This window comes from Ursus arctos, unplaced genomic scaffold, assembly GCF_023065955.2.
Source record: "Ursus arctos isolate Adak ecotype North America unplaced genomic scaffold, UrsArc2.0 scaffold_11, whole genome shotgun sequence".
Lineage (NCBI taxonomy): Eukaryota > Metazoa > Chordata > Mammalia > Carnivora > Ursidae > Ursus > Ursus arctos.
The window spans coordinates 17,717,360-17,733,734 of NW_026622775.1; the positions used below are offsets into that span (position 1 = coordinate 17,717,360).

At 39.1% G+C, this 16,375-nt stretch overlaps 1 long non-coding RNA gene and 1 pseudogene across 2 annotated transcripts in view; both read left to right on the top strand.

Annotated features, from left to right (window-relative positions):
- The window catches only part of LOC125281010 (uncharacterized), a 333,364-nt gene extending 317,189 nt beyond the window's left edge, over positions 1–16,175 (top strand). For both annotated transcript variants that reach the window (XR_007187984.2, XR_008958625.1), the window contains one exon: positions 15,391–16,175. This is a non-coding gene — a long non-coding RNA (uncharacterized LOC125281010). The remainder of the gene's footprint in view (positions 1–15,390) is intronic.
- Positions 1,895–2,391, top strand: LOC113255645 (60S ribosomal protein L32-like; annotated as a pseudogene).
- Positions 16,176–16,375: the final 200 nt, after the last annotated feature.

The window sequence follows — 16,375 nt, forward strand, 5'->3', positions numbered from 1 at the left end:
AGCAGAAAAGAAAAAGAGACAAAGACATGCCTCTTTCATTTAAGAGAAGCTGCCCACAAATTCTGGTCACGATCCATATAAAAAAAAAAAAATGAAGTCACCTGTTGATATTTAATTGTAGATGAGGGTGGAAAATGTATTATTTATTCTAGACAGTCATGTGCTCAGCTAAAAATCGGTTCTAAAACCTAAGATGGGGAGAACAAATGTTGGGTGACAACCAGCAAGATCAGCTGTATAAGCTTTTTGTTAACTCTAGGTCTGCGGCACGTCCGTGGCAAACTCTCCCGCCCCCACTGCGAGAGCCATTTATTATTCAGAAGTACATGTTCATTATGTGACTTTGTCTACATACTCATCCCTTCTAAAACAGGCCCAGGTGCTGAAATGGAAGTGATTTTTTCCATGCAGAAATTGTATTGAGTTTATCTTAGTAACATTCACACACCCTGTCACATGGCCTCTCTGACTGTCCCCTCCTTCCTCCCTCTGAATCTTTGTGCCGCAATCAAGAAAGACTTCTTGCTGTCTGTCAAACACCAAGCATACTTCAACATCAGTGCTTTTGGTATGTCTTCCCTTCTGACTAGCATACATTTCTTCCAGTTATTCGTGTGTCTCCAACCATTACTCCTTTCAGTTCTCTACTCAATTGATGTCTTACATGAGAAGTCTTTCCTTAACTATCCTAAGTGAAAAATAGAAGCCCCTACCCAAGATACCATACTCCCCTCAGCTTTCTCCGCTTTTCTCTAGAGCAGATACTATCCGATGGCATGCTACATATTGCTTTGTGGATTGATTTGTTTATGGCTGTCCTTCCACGAGAATGTAAGCTCCATGAGGGGAGGAGCGTTGTTTGGTTCACTGTTGTATCTGGAACAGTGCCTGATATGCACTGGTGCTTTAAAACTGAAATATTAAATTAAAAAAATATTGAACATCTTAGAGTTCTTTCAAAGTCCTTGAGAGGACATGGTCTGATCCTGCTTATCAACATCTTCAATGAAGAGATATAAAACATTCTAGGTTTGCTTCACCATTTGTTTTGGAAGCATTAGCCGAGTGCTTCAAAAGACAGCTAATGGAAATCACCAGACTCATCAAGTTGTATCCATTGAATACATATAGCTTTTTGTATGTCAATCATACCTCAATAAAGTACTTTTTAAAAATCACAGTATACTATACTGTTTTATACATAAGGACTAGAAAATTTGTAATTATAAGTACTTCCTCCATATGTGACTGTTGGCAAAGAACATAGTTATGGAAATTTTCTAGTTGTAGGTGTATAATTTTTACTATATGTTTTATGTCTATACAAAAATCTAAATAGAAAATCCTAAAACACTGAAATAAAAATGAAAAAATGCAATAAATGTAAATAAAATGGAAAACGGAATAATATGGAATGGAAATACGGGATAAATGGAATAAATATCTGTTGAAATTATTTTCTGTATTTTTTTCTATAGTTTATGCTTTAGAATATAATTTAACTTTTAAAGAATAGTAACAAATTCTGGATTTTTTGTTGTGCCATACGCAGGACTAGATTCTTTTTTTTTTCTTTTTAATTTTATTTATTTGAGAGACAGAGAGAGCACAAGCAGGGTGGGGAGATGCAGAGGGAGAGGAAGAAACAGACTTCCTGCTGAGCAGGAAGACAGATGACAGGAGACCGCCTGTATCCCAGGACCCTGGGATCATGAGCTGAGCTGAAGGCAGATGCTTAAATGACTGAGCCACCCAAATGCCCGTCTTAGTGCCAACTACTATATGTCATTTAAATAAAAATAAGCTAAAATAGGAATTGATAAAGTAGCTAATGGTATCATTATGAAAAAAAATTTAAGTATGTGTTGAGTAATGATAGCTAGATATAGTCATTTTAAAAAGTAGCTAGAGCCCTCAAGTGCCACCTTCCCTACTCTTCCTCAGTGCTGCCTGCAGAGGTGGCAGCCATCTGTTACTGGGCATCATGGATGCCCTCAGACCTCTGGTGAAGCCCAAGATCATTAAAAAGAGGACCAGGAAGTTCATCCAGCACCAGTCAGACCAATATGTCAAAATTAAGCGCAATTGGAGGAAATCCAGAGGCATTGACAATAGGGTGTGCAGAAGATTCAAGGGCCAGATCTTGATGCCCAACATTGGTTACAGGAGCTGCAAGAAAACAAAGCACATGTCCAGTGGCTTCCAGAAGTTGCTTGTCCACAACATCAAGGAGCTGAGGTGCTGCTGATATGCAACAAATCTCACTGTGCAGACACTGCTCATAATGTCTCCTCCAAGAACCACAAAGCCATTGTGGAAAGAGCAGCCCAGCTGGTCATCAGAGTCACCAATCCCAATGCCAGGCTGCACAGCGAAGAAAATGAATAGACAGCTTGTGTGCACGTCACGTTTGTGTTAATAAAACCATAAAACTATAAAAAAATAAAAATTAAAAATTAAAACATTAGAAGTATCCAAAAAGTGTCAATTACTCCTTCTAAGTTATGAAGGAGGGAATGTTCTACTGAAAACTATAATGATAGATTCTTTGCTTTATCTTATTCAACAAAATTTAGATGAGTTTGTAGTTGAAATTGTCACTAAACTTGGAGATGATCCATGTAATAAAGGCTAACCTTTTTATTGCTCCCTCTATGCCAGGTGCTATACTTCGCTTCAGTTGATCTCTTATTAGACTTATTATGTTGCATTACATGTGGGGAAACTGAATCTCAGCTAGGTTAATTGGGCTACCCAACCTCATACAACCAGTAAGTGGCAAAGTTGAGGGCAGAATCCTGTTTGACTAGACCCCACAGAACATGCTTGTAACCACTACTCCAGGATGCTTCTTATGGAAGGTAATAGCTCTCCCTGAAAGCAGAGGCTGAGAAAGAAAGTAGAAGCAAAAGGGGTATCTGGGTGGCTCAGTCATTTAAGTGTCTGCCTTCAGCTCAAGTCATGACCTCAGGGTCCTGGGATAGAGCCTTCAGGCTCCCTGCTCAGTAGGGTGTCTGCTTCTGCTTCACCCTCTCCCTCTGCCCTTCCCTCCACTTGTGCTCTCACTCTCTCTCTCAAATAAATAAAATCTTTAAAAAAAAGAAGGAAGTAAAGGAAGAAAAGAAAGAAAGAAAGAAAGAAAGAAAGAAAGAAAGAGAGGAAGGAAGAAAGGGGATTCAATTGTTCCATAGTCTATAAAGCATATTGAGTCAGGAAACCTGAGTTCAACCCTGGCTCCATCAATAACAAAGTATGATTTTGGTCCACTTAGATTTTCAAGTTCTAAAAAATGGGATGATGGCATTAAATAAGGTCAAGTAAATATTCTCTAATATTCCCTGGCTCCATAGTTACATGAATTATTGTTTTTAAAAAATTAGTGCAGGGGCACCTGGCTGGCTCAGTCAAGTGGAGCCTTTAACTCCTGATCTTGGGGTTGTAAGTTCAAACCCTACGCTGGGTGTAGAGATTACTTAAAATTAAAATCTTAAAAAAAATAATAAAAAGTTATGTTCAATACCTAATAAAGTGACCTATATTGGCAAAAGAAATCTGAATGTTTAGATAATCACATGTTTAATATGAGTCAATTGGCTATAAACTGGTTGCTCAAAACCAATGAATCTTTAAAATTCATGAATATTCGGAGTATATCTAAAAAACAAGAAGTGATGGTCCCACTGAATTGTGCATGGCTCAGACAGTACTTTCAGTGTGCATTAAATTCTGGACCTAAGAAAATTGGTGATCTATAATTTGTTGAGTTGAAATTTCAGAAGCCAAGTCGGGATATAGGATTCGGGTGGGACTGGTCCAAAACTCTGAAAGGGTGATGATTAATTTTATGGGTTGACCTGATTGGGCCACGGGGTGCCCAGATATTTGACTAAACTATATTTAACTATTTCTGGTGTGTCTGTGAAGGTATGTCCAGATGAGATTAGCATTTGAATTGGTAGACTATATAAAGCAGATTGCCCTCCCAATGTGGATGGGCCTCATCTAATTTATTGACGACCTAAGTAGAATGAAAAGCAGAAAAAAGGGGAATTTGTCTCTCTGTCTTCCTGCTTGATCTGGGTCATCAGTCTTGCTCTTCTCCTGCCCTAGGGCTGAGACTTACACCATCAGCTCCCCTGTTCTCAGGCCTTTAGACCTGGACTGGAACTAATCACCAGTTCCCTGGATCTTCACCTAACAGACATCAGACTGTGGGACTTCCCAGCCTCCATAAACACATGAGCCAATTCCTCATAGTAAATCTCCTAGATAGATAGACAATAGATAGATGATGATAGATAGATAGATAGATAGATAGATAGATAGATAGATAGATAGAGAAGATACACATATTTCCTATAGGTTCTGTTTCCCAGAAGATCCCTGACTAATACGGAAGACGGTCGGTAAAGTAGAACTATACATTAAATCTGGTATCCAAAAAAGGTTTCATCCACGTGGACCAAGACTTTACATCAGTCTTCTCTTTCGCACCAGAGCCATGCGTGCAACAGTGCACACATGGAAGACTCAATAATTCAAAATGTGAAAGGAAGGAAAGTGGAAAGGAAAGGACAGGAAAAGGGAGGGGAGGTGGAGAAGAGGCAAAAAGGGAGGAGCTAAAATGAACAATGAAGAATAAATTGCCTAGGGAATAAAAGAAAAGAAAAGAGGAAAAAAGGAACAGAACAAGAGGTTAGTAGGTTTGGCAAACAGCTTGGCACATACAGTATGCTTTGGCTCCAGAACAATACAGGCTGGAGAGAGCACCTCCCCTGAAGAGAAATGCTGAGGGAGGGCAGGCGGTCTGAGGGAAAGGAGACTTTTTCCATGACATAGGGTTTATAGATCTGTTTTTCTAATAGCAAACTTAATTGCCAAGAAAAGAAAATATTCTTTATATGTAAGAGATAGACAAAGACACAAAGTTGCATGTTCTTCTTTAAAAATATCTCAGGGACACCATTGGATTAGGAGAATGGGACAGGCTTCTCGGAATTGTTTCTTCCTTTTGAAAAAAAAAAAATATTGACAGTACTTATGCTACCCTGTGTGGTCTGACACGCGGAACAGCCTGGCATTTGTTAGCACTTGCACTGGGCAAGTGGGTAGCGTCACTCAGTGTAGTTACCCTAAGGCTGAGCCCAGATGGTGTTCTCGGAGAAGAGCTCGGCAGGAGCTTCACAAAGCGCGGGTTTATTGCCTCTCCTTGGGTCAAGAAAAACCTTGAAAGGTCCTCCACGGACTGTAGCTTCTCTAACTCTCCAATCACATCACTTCCCACCCCCACCCGCCATTGCTTCCATTTTCCTGCAAATAAATCTGCTCCAGTTACCACACACTTAGTCTTTCTCCAAGACTCCTATCTGGAAAGCCTTCTCTCTCTGTCTCTCTCAAGCCACATCATCCCCCTTTGTAAAGCTTCATTCAGTATCTGTCTTCGCTGGGAGAGTGTGCTGACTTATTCCACAAGAACTAGATCGCTCATAAAATGTTTGTTCACTGCTGCACCACAAATGGGCAGTCTGGATGACGTTCTTTTGTCATTTTGGGTTTGGTTTTTTTTTCTTTTTCTTTTTTTTTTTTTAAGATTTTATTTATTTATTTGACAGAGATAGAGACAGCCAGTGAGAGAGGGAACACAAGCCGGGGGAGTGGGAGAGGAAGAAGCAGGCTCCTAGCAGAGGAGCCTGATGCGGGGCTCGATCCCAGAATGCTGGGATCACGCCCTGAGCCAAAGGCAAAAGCCTAACGACTGTGCCACACACGCGCCCCCCTTTTTTCATTTTGGATACATCACATTGAATTGTTTTTGTCTCTCTGTGCTTTTCTTAGGCATAATCTCATAAGAGAAGGAATAAATCTTATGCTTTCTTTCTATCTCTTCTGTTTCCTTTATCACTATCCCAACACACACACACACACACACACACACACACACACACACACACACACACTTTGTCTAGTTTAGTAATTTTATTCAGGGAGAATGAATAAATAGGTACACAAGATTTTACTAATTCCCCCATTGCTTTCTATACCTGAGATTGTGTTCACCTCAGTATAGAATTACTCTCCACTATCAAGAGGATGTTGAAGGAATATGCCGTTTGATATGCTTACATGAATTTAAAAAGCATATTGGAAAAATAAGGGCCACTACTTTGTTTATTTCTCAGGAAACTGGATACCTCCTATATAAGAGTAACAAAATCATATACCTCACATAGACACCAAAAGATGTATTTTGCCTTCTCCTGAAAGTACCTAATGAGAATTGTCCCCATGTGGTCATGTCATCTCAAACTCTTATTAGTGGATTGGAGACTCTAGTCGTTACTGCACACAGAGTGGTTAATATCACATGAAATGGGTAAAGCAAGTAAGTTTTCTCTAAGTTCATTGTCTAAAATGGAAACGTTTTAAAAATAGTTTAGGGAGCATTTCTACATCATGGGCATTTTCAAAGGGTTAACTCCTTCAATAAGTGATAAATGGGGTCTAAAATCAGGAAAATGTCCCACATTCATACAGATGTTAAGTATAGGAATTGAGTTTCAAATCTGTTCTTTGTACACCACGCCCAGATCTCATCATAATATTCATAGATGTTTCAAAAGAAAACAGAAATATATTTTCATGACACAACCTAAACATTATGCTGTAGATTTTGTGGCTTAAACAAGGATGTGATAAGATGATTAGAGAGGAGCTGTATACAGGTAGGCTGACATTTAAAAAAAAAAAATCCAGAAGATAAAAAAGTCAAACATAGAAAAAGAAAAAAGCAAAACAAAACAAAACAACTAAGTCAGAAAGACCCAAACTTGGAAGAGAAATTAGAATGGTTTTTCACATCAGTCGAAAAGGTGATGCCATCTGTCCCATTTTAGGAGATGAGTACAGAGGATTAAAACCAAAGAAGCTTCTCTCCTACTGCAGTCTGTCCATTCCTGCCAGACCCCCACACCTGTTTCTGTCACCACTGGCCAGCACTGGTCCAGTTTGCTGCCCCTGAAGATTGTTGATAAGCACTACAGACGGTCCCCACTTACGATGGTTCAACTTGTGACTTTTCACCTTTATGATGGTGCAAAAGTGATACAGATTCAGTAAAACCAATCTTCAAATTGAGAAGTTTGAGTTTCCTTGAGCTAGCGGAGTGTGGTGGGACACTGTTGTCATGCTGGGAAGCCGCAGTGATCACGAGGGGAAACAACCAGTACACTCACCACCATTGTGTGCCGACATGACCATCTCATTTTTCAGTTTCAATACAGTATTTTATAAATTACATTAGATATTCAACTCTGTATTATAAAATAGGCTTTGTGTTAGATGATTTTGCCCAACTGTGGGCTAATCTAACTGTTCTCAGCATGTTCAAAGTAGGGTAGGCTAAGCTACGATGCTCCATGGATTAGATGTGTTAAATGCATTTTTAACTTGTGATGTTTTCAACTTATTATGGGTTTATTGGGGCATAAATCCAGGAAGATCTGTACTTGGTAAACTTACATCCTTTGCCCTAAAGAGATGGCAGGGATAACTCCCAGAGTGTTTCCAGATTTCTCACCTCCTCTAGAGCCTTGATAAACTGTGTCTCGTGGTATTATTAGATTTTCTCTTGTCTTCACTGGGAACTCAGTGCAAATATTCTTCGCAGAGAGTGTCTTAGAGAAGATGAAACCCAGGAACATGGTTGGCAGGGGTGTGGGCAGACAGGGGTGGACAAGTATCCTACACACTGATCCTACACACAGATAATTTTCAACATTTGAAGTAGTAGAAGTTCTGTAGGAACAATCAATCTTTCCTCTATTTTTCTGAGAAATCTTGGTTCCAAATTTGGGCACTCCAGTCAGCAAAATGAAGGCCTGCGGTTAAACGGACCCAAATCCCTCTGAAAATAGTTTACTAACTGTTGATACTAGACCATAACTGTTGGGGGAAAGAAGGCTGGGAGGACCTCTTTCCTCCGTCAATCTCCCTGAGTACAGCTATGGTGAAGAGGAAATCCTTAACACTGTTACATTTCCAGCAACCATTAGAATTCCAACAATGATTTAGCAACTTTTCTAGATTGAGGTCTGGGAAGGGGCCAGGCTGGTCCATCCCTTAATCAGCTCTGGATATGTGGATGGCAGGGGAGGCTCGTGCAAGCCCAAGTAAGCACTTTTATGTATCTTAAGAACAGATTGCTATAAGGTGGTTTTGAAGTGTTCTCATTCATCATTCTTCACTCTTCCCAGCTTCCTGTGGTACATCATCTGATCCCACCTGGATCTTAACATTGCCTCTAATTACTCTACACCCCAAATCCCTGGCTCAAACTAGCCACTCAGACTACACCTTTCTCTACTTTGACTTGCCGTCCAGCCATGCCCAGCATGAGCCCTGCGTGAGGACTGAGTCCTCTAGCTTTTTCATCCCTCCACTCTCTCCCTCCACACCCACCCTTCCTTCTTCCTCTTGGAGCACGTGGTCCATCATGTCATATCTTGACTGTATCCTAAGCTCTTCTTGTGTGATCAGATATGTCTATTTTTTATTTTATAGCCTCTGGATTTTTAGTCTTACTTAAGTTCAACTTCATCTCTAGGTTGAACCTATGGTTTCCTAGATGTCCTCACAAAATGTTTGTTAGTTTTACCCTTATCATTTTAATTCCTCTGAAGTTTATTTTTCTTTATTGTAAGGTAAAGCCTTATTCTTTTCGTTCAGATGGAAATTTACTTTCACAAGCACTAATTATAAAATAACAAATCCTTTCCTAATGAATTTAACTGCCACATGAAATTCTTAGGCATCTTTGGATCTAATACTGGAATTTTTATTATATTTTACTAAGCCACTTGTCTACTACCATGTGAATACCATATTGGTCCATTTATAGTTGCTTCTTGTATGTTCTAAGTCTAGGAAAACATGTTTTTCTATGTTATTGAGTCTCAAAATGTTCTTGGCTAATCTTTGGTATTTGTTCTGTAGGCAAATTTTAAGATTGTTTTATCCAGTTTTACCAACACATACACGAACACATATTATCAGGATTCCAAGTAATATTTCCTTAAATATATGTCTTGGTTTTGAGGAAGTTACATCTTCTAATGTTAAATCATTCTATCTAGAATAAAAGTCTTTACATTATGCCAACTCACAGACACAGCGCCTTTTCCTCTCCCTGCTCTTTCCTGAATCATCAGTTTTCCCTTTGGTCATTATTGCCATCAATATACAAATATTTTATTTAAGTGGTGTGGTAACTAAGGGAAGATCACCATCAAGGGGATTGCTTTTTTTCTCTGCTTTCTTCTTCTTTTTTTAAATAATATAACTCCTCCGAGGGGTGCCCAGGTGGCTCAATTCATTGAGCATCCAACTCTTGGTTTTAGCTCAGGTCTTGATCTCAGGGTCATGAGATCAAGCTCTACATTGGGTTCCGTACTCAGTCAGAAGTCTGCTTGAGAGTCTGTCTCTGAACCTCCCACCCCCACTCACATGCTCTCTCTCAAATAAATAAGTAAATAAATAAACCTTTAAATAATAATAATAATAATACTCCAAGGGTTTCCTTTTCCTATCTCTATAATTTCCTTGCCCCATTCTCTCTAATCCTCACTTCAATCAGATTTTATTAGCGGTACCATTTCATAGACACAGTTTGTTTCTGGTTCACCAATGATCTGTAAGTCACGAAGCCCAGTGGCCAGTTCTTTGTTCATATTTGCTTCAATACTTGACATGTCTGATCATGCGGCACACTTGTTTCACTGGCTTTCATAACAACATGTTTCAATGAGTTTTTTCCTTTGCTGCTTCCTTTTTAGCTCTTTAACCTCTGAGACCAACACGGCTCATTCCTTGAGCCTCTTATTTTATCTGAATACTACCCCCGCTTCCATAGCAATCTCATGTTTGAAATGGTAACCTTAAACACTATCTATATTGTAAAGACTCCCAAATTTGTATACCTCTAGCCTGTACCAACCTCATGGTTGTATATCTAATTACCTCATGGCTTCTCTACCTAAATACCTAATAACATTTCATACTCAGCAACCTTACTAAGTTCTCCTGTTAATACAAATCTGACCATGAGATTTCATGGCAATCAAACCTTCCACTTCTTGAACCCAACCTACCTTATCATGCTTAGCCCGCTGTCACTTCAGCCACAGCTGTTTGTCTAAAATGACACATCCTCCTCTATCACTTCCCTCTGTTGAATTCTACCCTGCCTCTCAACTCTATCCCGTGCAGCCACCCATCTGATTAAACTCTCCCCTCCCCAAATTCTAGTATCATTTATTTGGTGTTGCTTGTTTGCCATATTCTGTCTTAAATATGAGTGGTCTGTTTTGTTTAAGTGGTCTATGAGCTCTTGCAGGACATGAAAAGGAGCTTTATCTTTCTAGATTTTCAACATACACACTGCAGGGTTTTGAAAGTAGCAGTTGCTTAATAATTGAAATTGAGTTCTGGGATTTTTATTAATAGTACAGAAATATTTGTCTCATATAAACAATAAAGCAAAGTTGCTTAGAACAAGGCAACTTTATTTACACATTTCAATGACCTACATAGAAGCTATATAAATCAATTTTATTAGAAGCAGAGAAGAGAAAGCTATATTGTTTAATATTATTGTCATAGCTCACAGCATAAACTGTGTTCAAAACTCTGTCAGTTGCCCATCCTTTCTTATTTAATATCACCAGTGGTACCTCGCAGTGTAGTAGGAACCGTGAGAATTGTAGCAAGTTTATTGCCAAGCATGTTTGTGATGCAAATAAGGATGTATTAAATTATTTCATAAAACATTTGGTCAGATGAGTCACTGTATTATAATGATACCAAGAATTACAGATAGCCCTAAAATTAAAACTTCTCACTATGAACCAGTATGTTGTGGAATATGTGTAAGGGTCCATCTGAACAGATACCACTGAACGCGACCCAAGGCAATTTCTGAGAGCATTTATTTGCTTTCTTGTCTCTGTTGTCTCCTTTTCAGTTTTTCTTTTTCTATACATTTTATTAATCTTGTCTCTCATATTCCTTCTCCCTTTCTAAACTTTGGCTTGGGTAGAATCTGCATGAATTGCTTCAATGGCCCCGCACATGCCCAGGGTGAGGTTGCTGACAAACAACTTAAGTGCCCACTGTCTGGATCACCTTTCATTGTTCTCTTTGGCACCTGCCTGACAGTTATCAATACATTGTCCCAGCTATTAAAGTTTAAATTTAATAAATCAAAAAGTTCAATAAATGGATTGTTCTAGATTAATTTGGTGTTCTCATTAACTGCAAATAAGAGAATTCCCAAAATTATCTTTTTTTTTTTTGCAATGAAGATTACTTTGTTGCTTTAGGAAGTATATTATATTAAATAAAGCAGACCCTTTTTTTGAGAGTCTGTATTAATATTTAGGGCATGTATATAGATAGCGTCATTATACAATAAAGAAAATAGCGGATTGGAAAAGTTTTTCTAAATCGACACTGACATCGAAATATGCTCTGGAAGTTTTTGGTGGAAGGTTTTAAAGTAAAACTTTGAAATAAGCTTATTTTTGTGCATGTGCTATGTCTTTTTTTTTTCCTGCTTTTTGAGAAAAAAATATTGCTAATTAAGGGTTCCAGTTAGATGGGCTAGAGTTAATCAGGATTGACTGTACTTGAACTAAAATTTTTAAAATGACACACATAAACTTGGTTAACTTCTTTCTTTTGAGGCCACATATTGCATTAAAGTCAGTGGTTAAATAACCAATCCATGAAAAATGACAGTTTTCTGTTGCCAACCTTATTTTAATTGCAAGTTCCAATTTCTTCAGCGTTTTGTTGTTTGCTGATTTGTAACCAACTTACGTAGCACCTTGGTTTGCTGTTCCAGGTAATGTGTTGGTTTTCCCTCTGCCCATAATTAAATTCAAGTAAATATAGCCCCCAACTTACATCTTATAATTAGTAGTGTTTGAAATTTTCCATTACTTATTTTTCTCTATATAAAAATTTTTAATATAAAAAGTTAACAATCCATTTCTTAAAAGTCTAATTTATCAGATGGCATATTTTATGTGAACTCAAATCTTTTTATCAATTGTTATATCTTTTGCCTTATGTCAAATAAAGTAATTTCAGCTCTAGGAGGAAAAATTTCAATCCTGGTTTTATTTTACATAAATGCAACTTACATTTTCCGGTTTTTCTTTTTCTTTGCTACATGTAGACACAATCCCCATTTATTTAAACAAACAATGGTTAAGGAAACAGTTTTGAGTTTCTCTGTACTTGATTCTGCTGTGTATTTCTTTGGTGTAAAATATGCCTTACTAAGGAAGAATAGTTTTCTCTTCTCTGTAAGTGAAATGAATCGTTCATTAAACAATGACATAGGGGCGCCTGGGTGGCTCAGTCTTTAAGCGTCTGCCTTCGGCTCAGGGCGTGATTCCAGGGTCCTGGGATTGAGTCCCACACTGGGCTCCCTGCTCCGCTAGGAGCCTGCTCCTTCCTCTACCATTCTCCCTGCTTGTGTTCCCTCTCTCGCTGGCTGTCTCTCTCTCTCTATCAAATAAATAAATTAGGAGCGCTTGGGTGGCTCATTCGTTAAGTGTCTGCCTTTGGCTCAGGGCGTGATCCCGGCGTTCTGGGATCGAGCCCCGCATCGTGCTCCTCGGCTGGGAGCCTGCTTCTTCCTCTCCCGCTCCCCCTGCTTGTGTTCCCTCTCTCACTGGCTGTCTCTCTCTCTCTCAAATGAATGAATAAAATCTTTTAAAAATAAATAAATAAATAAATTTTTTAAAAAAGATAAACAATGACATAAAAATATAATTAAGTGTTCAGTTAGCATATGTGACAAAGTGATACAAGTCCACCGTTGCTGAAGTCAAGGAAAGGGAAGAATGGCCTCCTCTGAAAAAGATCTATTATCTGCTGCCAACTCAGGTTGATTATTCACTGGCACCATACGAAAAATAAAAACTCCTAAGGAGGGGTTGGTACGTGTACCAAATAACCAGTCATGTCTCACGCTGGTTACAAATGAAAAATCACAGACCTCATGTCTAGAGTTTCTGATTAGAAAGCCTGGGGCAGGATACAGTTATCACAACTTTAATAATTGTATTACCTCCCACTACATCTACTACATTTAATTCTGAAGCAGATGGTACATGGGCCAGGTCCTGAAAAAAAAAATGCACTAGACCCCATGCTTCTGTGTTGCAATCTTTTTCTGCCATTCTGGTTAAAATTCTCAACTAGTAGCAATTTCATACAATTCAAACTAATATTTTCCCTGCCCTATTTATTATATCAAAGCAAAAAGTTGAGTAACCTCTAAGTTGGGTAATTCAGTGTTGTAGTGGAATAATATCTTGAAGTATTAATCATCATGTATCCACTATATTTCATGCTACCCTGCAACTGCGTCGATCCTCTGCTGGAAGAAATGTACTCATAGAATCAAAGAACAGACTGCTGAGGATCAAAAGCTTACATTTTTATGGGTAAAATCTAGCCAACAAGGTAATTCAAGGCAAGAAGGTACTAGAGGACTCAAGTGAAATTTCACTGCTTCTGTCCCCTTCTCTCTCTTCTTTCCCAACTCCAAGATGAAAAATAACTCCAAAAGGTTTGGGGGAAGGAACAAGTGAGAAAGAGATGTAAGAGTGAGTAGATAGAATGGGGTCGGAGGTAGAGATATCCATGCTCTGCAGAAGGAAGTCTTGACGGACTTCTGTCTTGAGGTCCAGAGGACTCCAGATATTTTGGGGGAGGCAAGTGTGGAAGTAATCTTTGCCTCATTTTTCCTGGTGGAGATGAAGACAAGGAAAGGCCTTAGAGTAGGACTGGATTCAGGTATTTCCAGTAAGCCTCATACAATTTCCTTACACTAGAAGCAGATGGTTTCCTTTTTCTCTAGTAATCAGGAAGGGGTAAAGAGTTATACGAAGCCTCACTGAGTTTCTGTGGTCTCAGCATAAACAAGAATAACAGCATGATTTCTGTACACCCAAGAGAGGCCCAAGCATGAACTGAGTCCTAACAGGACCCGTGGAGCCTCTGGACAAGATTAGAGGGTGTCACAGAAGCGATCTACATGGGCAAACACACGTAGACCAGACCGAGCAAGGCTGCTTTGGAAAAGGCCAGGGTGGGGAGAGGGCAGCCACGGGGAACAGATGCCATCCTTAATCGCCTGACACTCTGCAAGCTCCTTGAAATACTACAGATACAACCCAGGAGAAGAGGGAGTGGGTAATTTTTTGGGTGGGTGGAAGGATGGCCACATTTCAAAAATTTATTTCTTAAATATCTGTGCTTCGATGCTAAAACGAAGACTTAATATAAAAATCCAAACTATACCCATGACAATACATTTTAAACCAAGACAGATGATAAAGCCTTTAACCGTTCCCTTTCAGTCCTGGATTGGCAATGCTTTTAGTCCATAAACCTCTTTATGAGACACGTAGTTATACTTGCAATGCTATCCCTATAGTCTGTCTTCTAGCCCAGGGCTGTACTTCTGTCTTAGCCACATTAGGAGCTAGAGAAATAGGTTCTTTCCTTGGCTTTTTTTTTTTTTTTTTTTTTAAGATTTATTTATTTATTTGAGAGGAAGAGAGAGAGAATGAGCAGGGTGAGGGGCAGAGGGAGAAGGAGAGAGAGAATTTCAAACTGACTCCCAGAGTGGAGCCTGACATGGAGCTCCATCCTAGGACCCTGAGATCATGACCCAGAGAAAATCAAGAGTCTGACGCCCAATGGACTGAGCCACCCATGCACCCCTTGTCTTGGCTTTTGATGACACATTGCTTCCCTCACTATTTCTATGAAAGCCACCAAATGCTATTGCTCAAGAACTCTGTTTTTTATCACATATTTCCTCCTCCTATTTTTCGGCCTTTCTCAAAGATGCTTTTATTCCTTTAATTCATTCCTGACACTCTGTCCTGACTTCCTGTTCTGTAATAACCAGATAAAACCCACATCACCCTCACGTTTCCACCTGAGCTTCCTGCCATCTTTCATCATTCCCCTTTCCAAGCAGCATGCTTGTATATGTTACTCTTCACTCTAAAATTTACGTGGCTAATACTATATTAATACTTATATTTGTATCATATATTTTTCAGAGGTGACTGTAACAAGAACTTCTGCCCTATATGCTCTCCTGTAATGTGACTTCTCCACATATCCATGGAGAAATAAAGTGCATTTTTGCACCCTTTAAATCCTGGGATTGCTTTGACTAATAGAATATCCCTGAAGTGACATAATTTCTCTTCTGGGGGCAGACTTTAACTGGCATGATAGCTTGTGCTTCTTGCTTCTCAGAGGCCAGTTGCTGCAAGAAGTGAAACTATTTTTCTGTGTTAGTCTCAGCTACCTGGAGAGGCCCTGGAGGGTAAAACATCATAAGGAGAGACCAAGAGGCCAAGGAGGACTGAAGTTCAGACGTGTGGACAAAGAAGCCATCTTGGATATCTATCCATCAGACCTTCAGAAGGTATGAGAGACTCCAAGAGATAACTGCCCCACTGAGACGGCAACCTACACAACCATGAGAGATAGTGACACTTGGTTGTTGTAGACCACTCAACCCTAAGGTGGTTTGTTATGCAGTAACAGAGATCAGAAACAAAAGACAACTATCATTTACCTTATTAGTTTCTCATTGTGAGTGAAAGCAGGAAAGGCATTCCCTGAGGAAGTGATGATTGAGCTCTGTGTGAAAGAGAAATGGTAGCTAACTCAGAGAAGCAGGGAGATAAAAGAATCGACAATAAGAAGGGAAAGAAGGTCATTCAACAGGTGTAAAGAGAGCAAGAGAAAACATGGTGAGATGGAGAGTTGAGAGTATGGCCCACATGCCTTCCAAGGTCTGGCACTTCCAAAGAGAAACCACTCTAGCCCATGATGGTCTTTTCCTCTCCCTCATGGGTCATTGTCATTCCACTCATTTCGAATGTATTGATATACTTTCTTGGGAGAATTAGTACACAGTTACATTGCAAGCATGTTAACTTAATATCCCATGTGTGTATATCACACTAAAGTGCAAACTGCAAATTAGCAAATGGTATGAATAATATGTGTAATGGTGTTATGGATATACTAGGTGTTCAAAGAAGATGTGTTAAATTAAATATATATTTCACAGATGTCAATGAAATGAGATATATTTTCTAAGCATGATGTGTATATCACTTGTCCCTCGAAGACGAAATCTCTTTGCACTACAGCAAAACTATTCAAAACTCTTTTTCCCCTTGTATTTCAAGTCAACAGGGTGCCTTAAAAAATGACCCAGATATCGTGTGGCAGCTTCAATAAGTTGTGGTGAATTAGTCATCGAATCTTG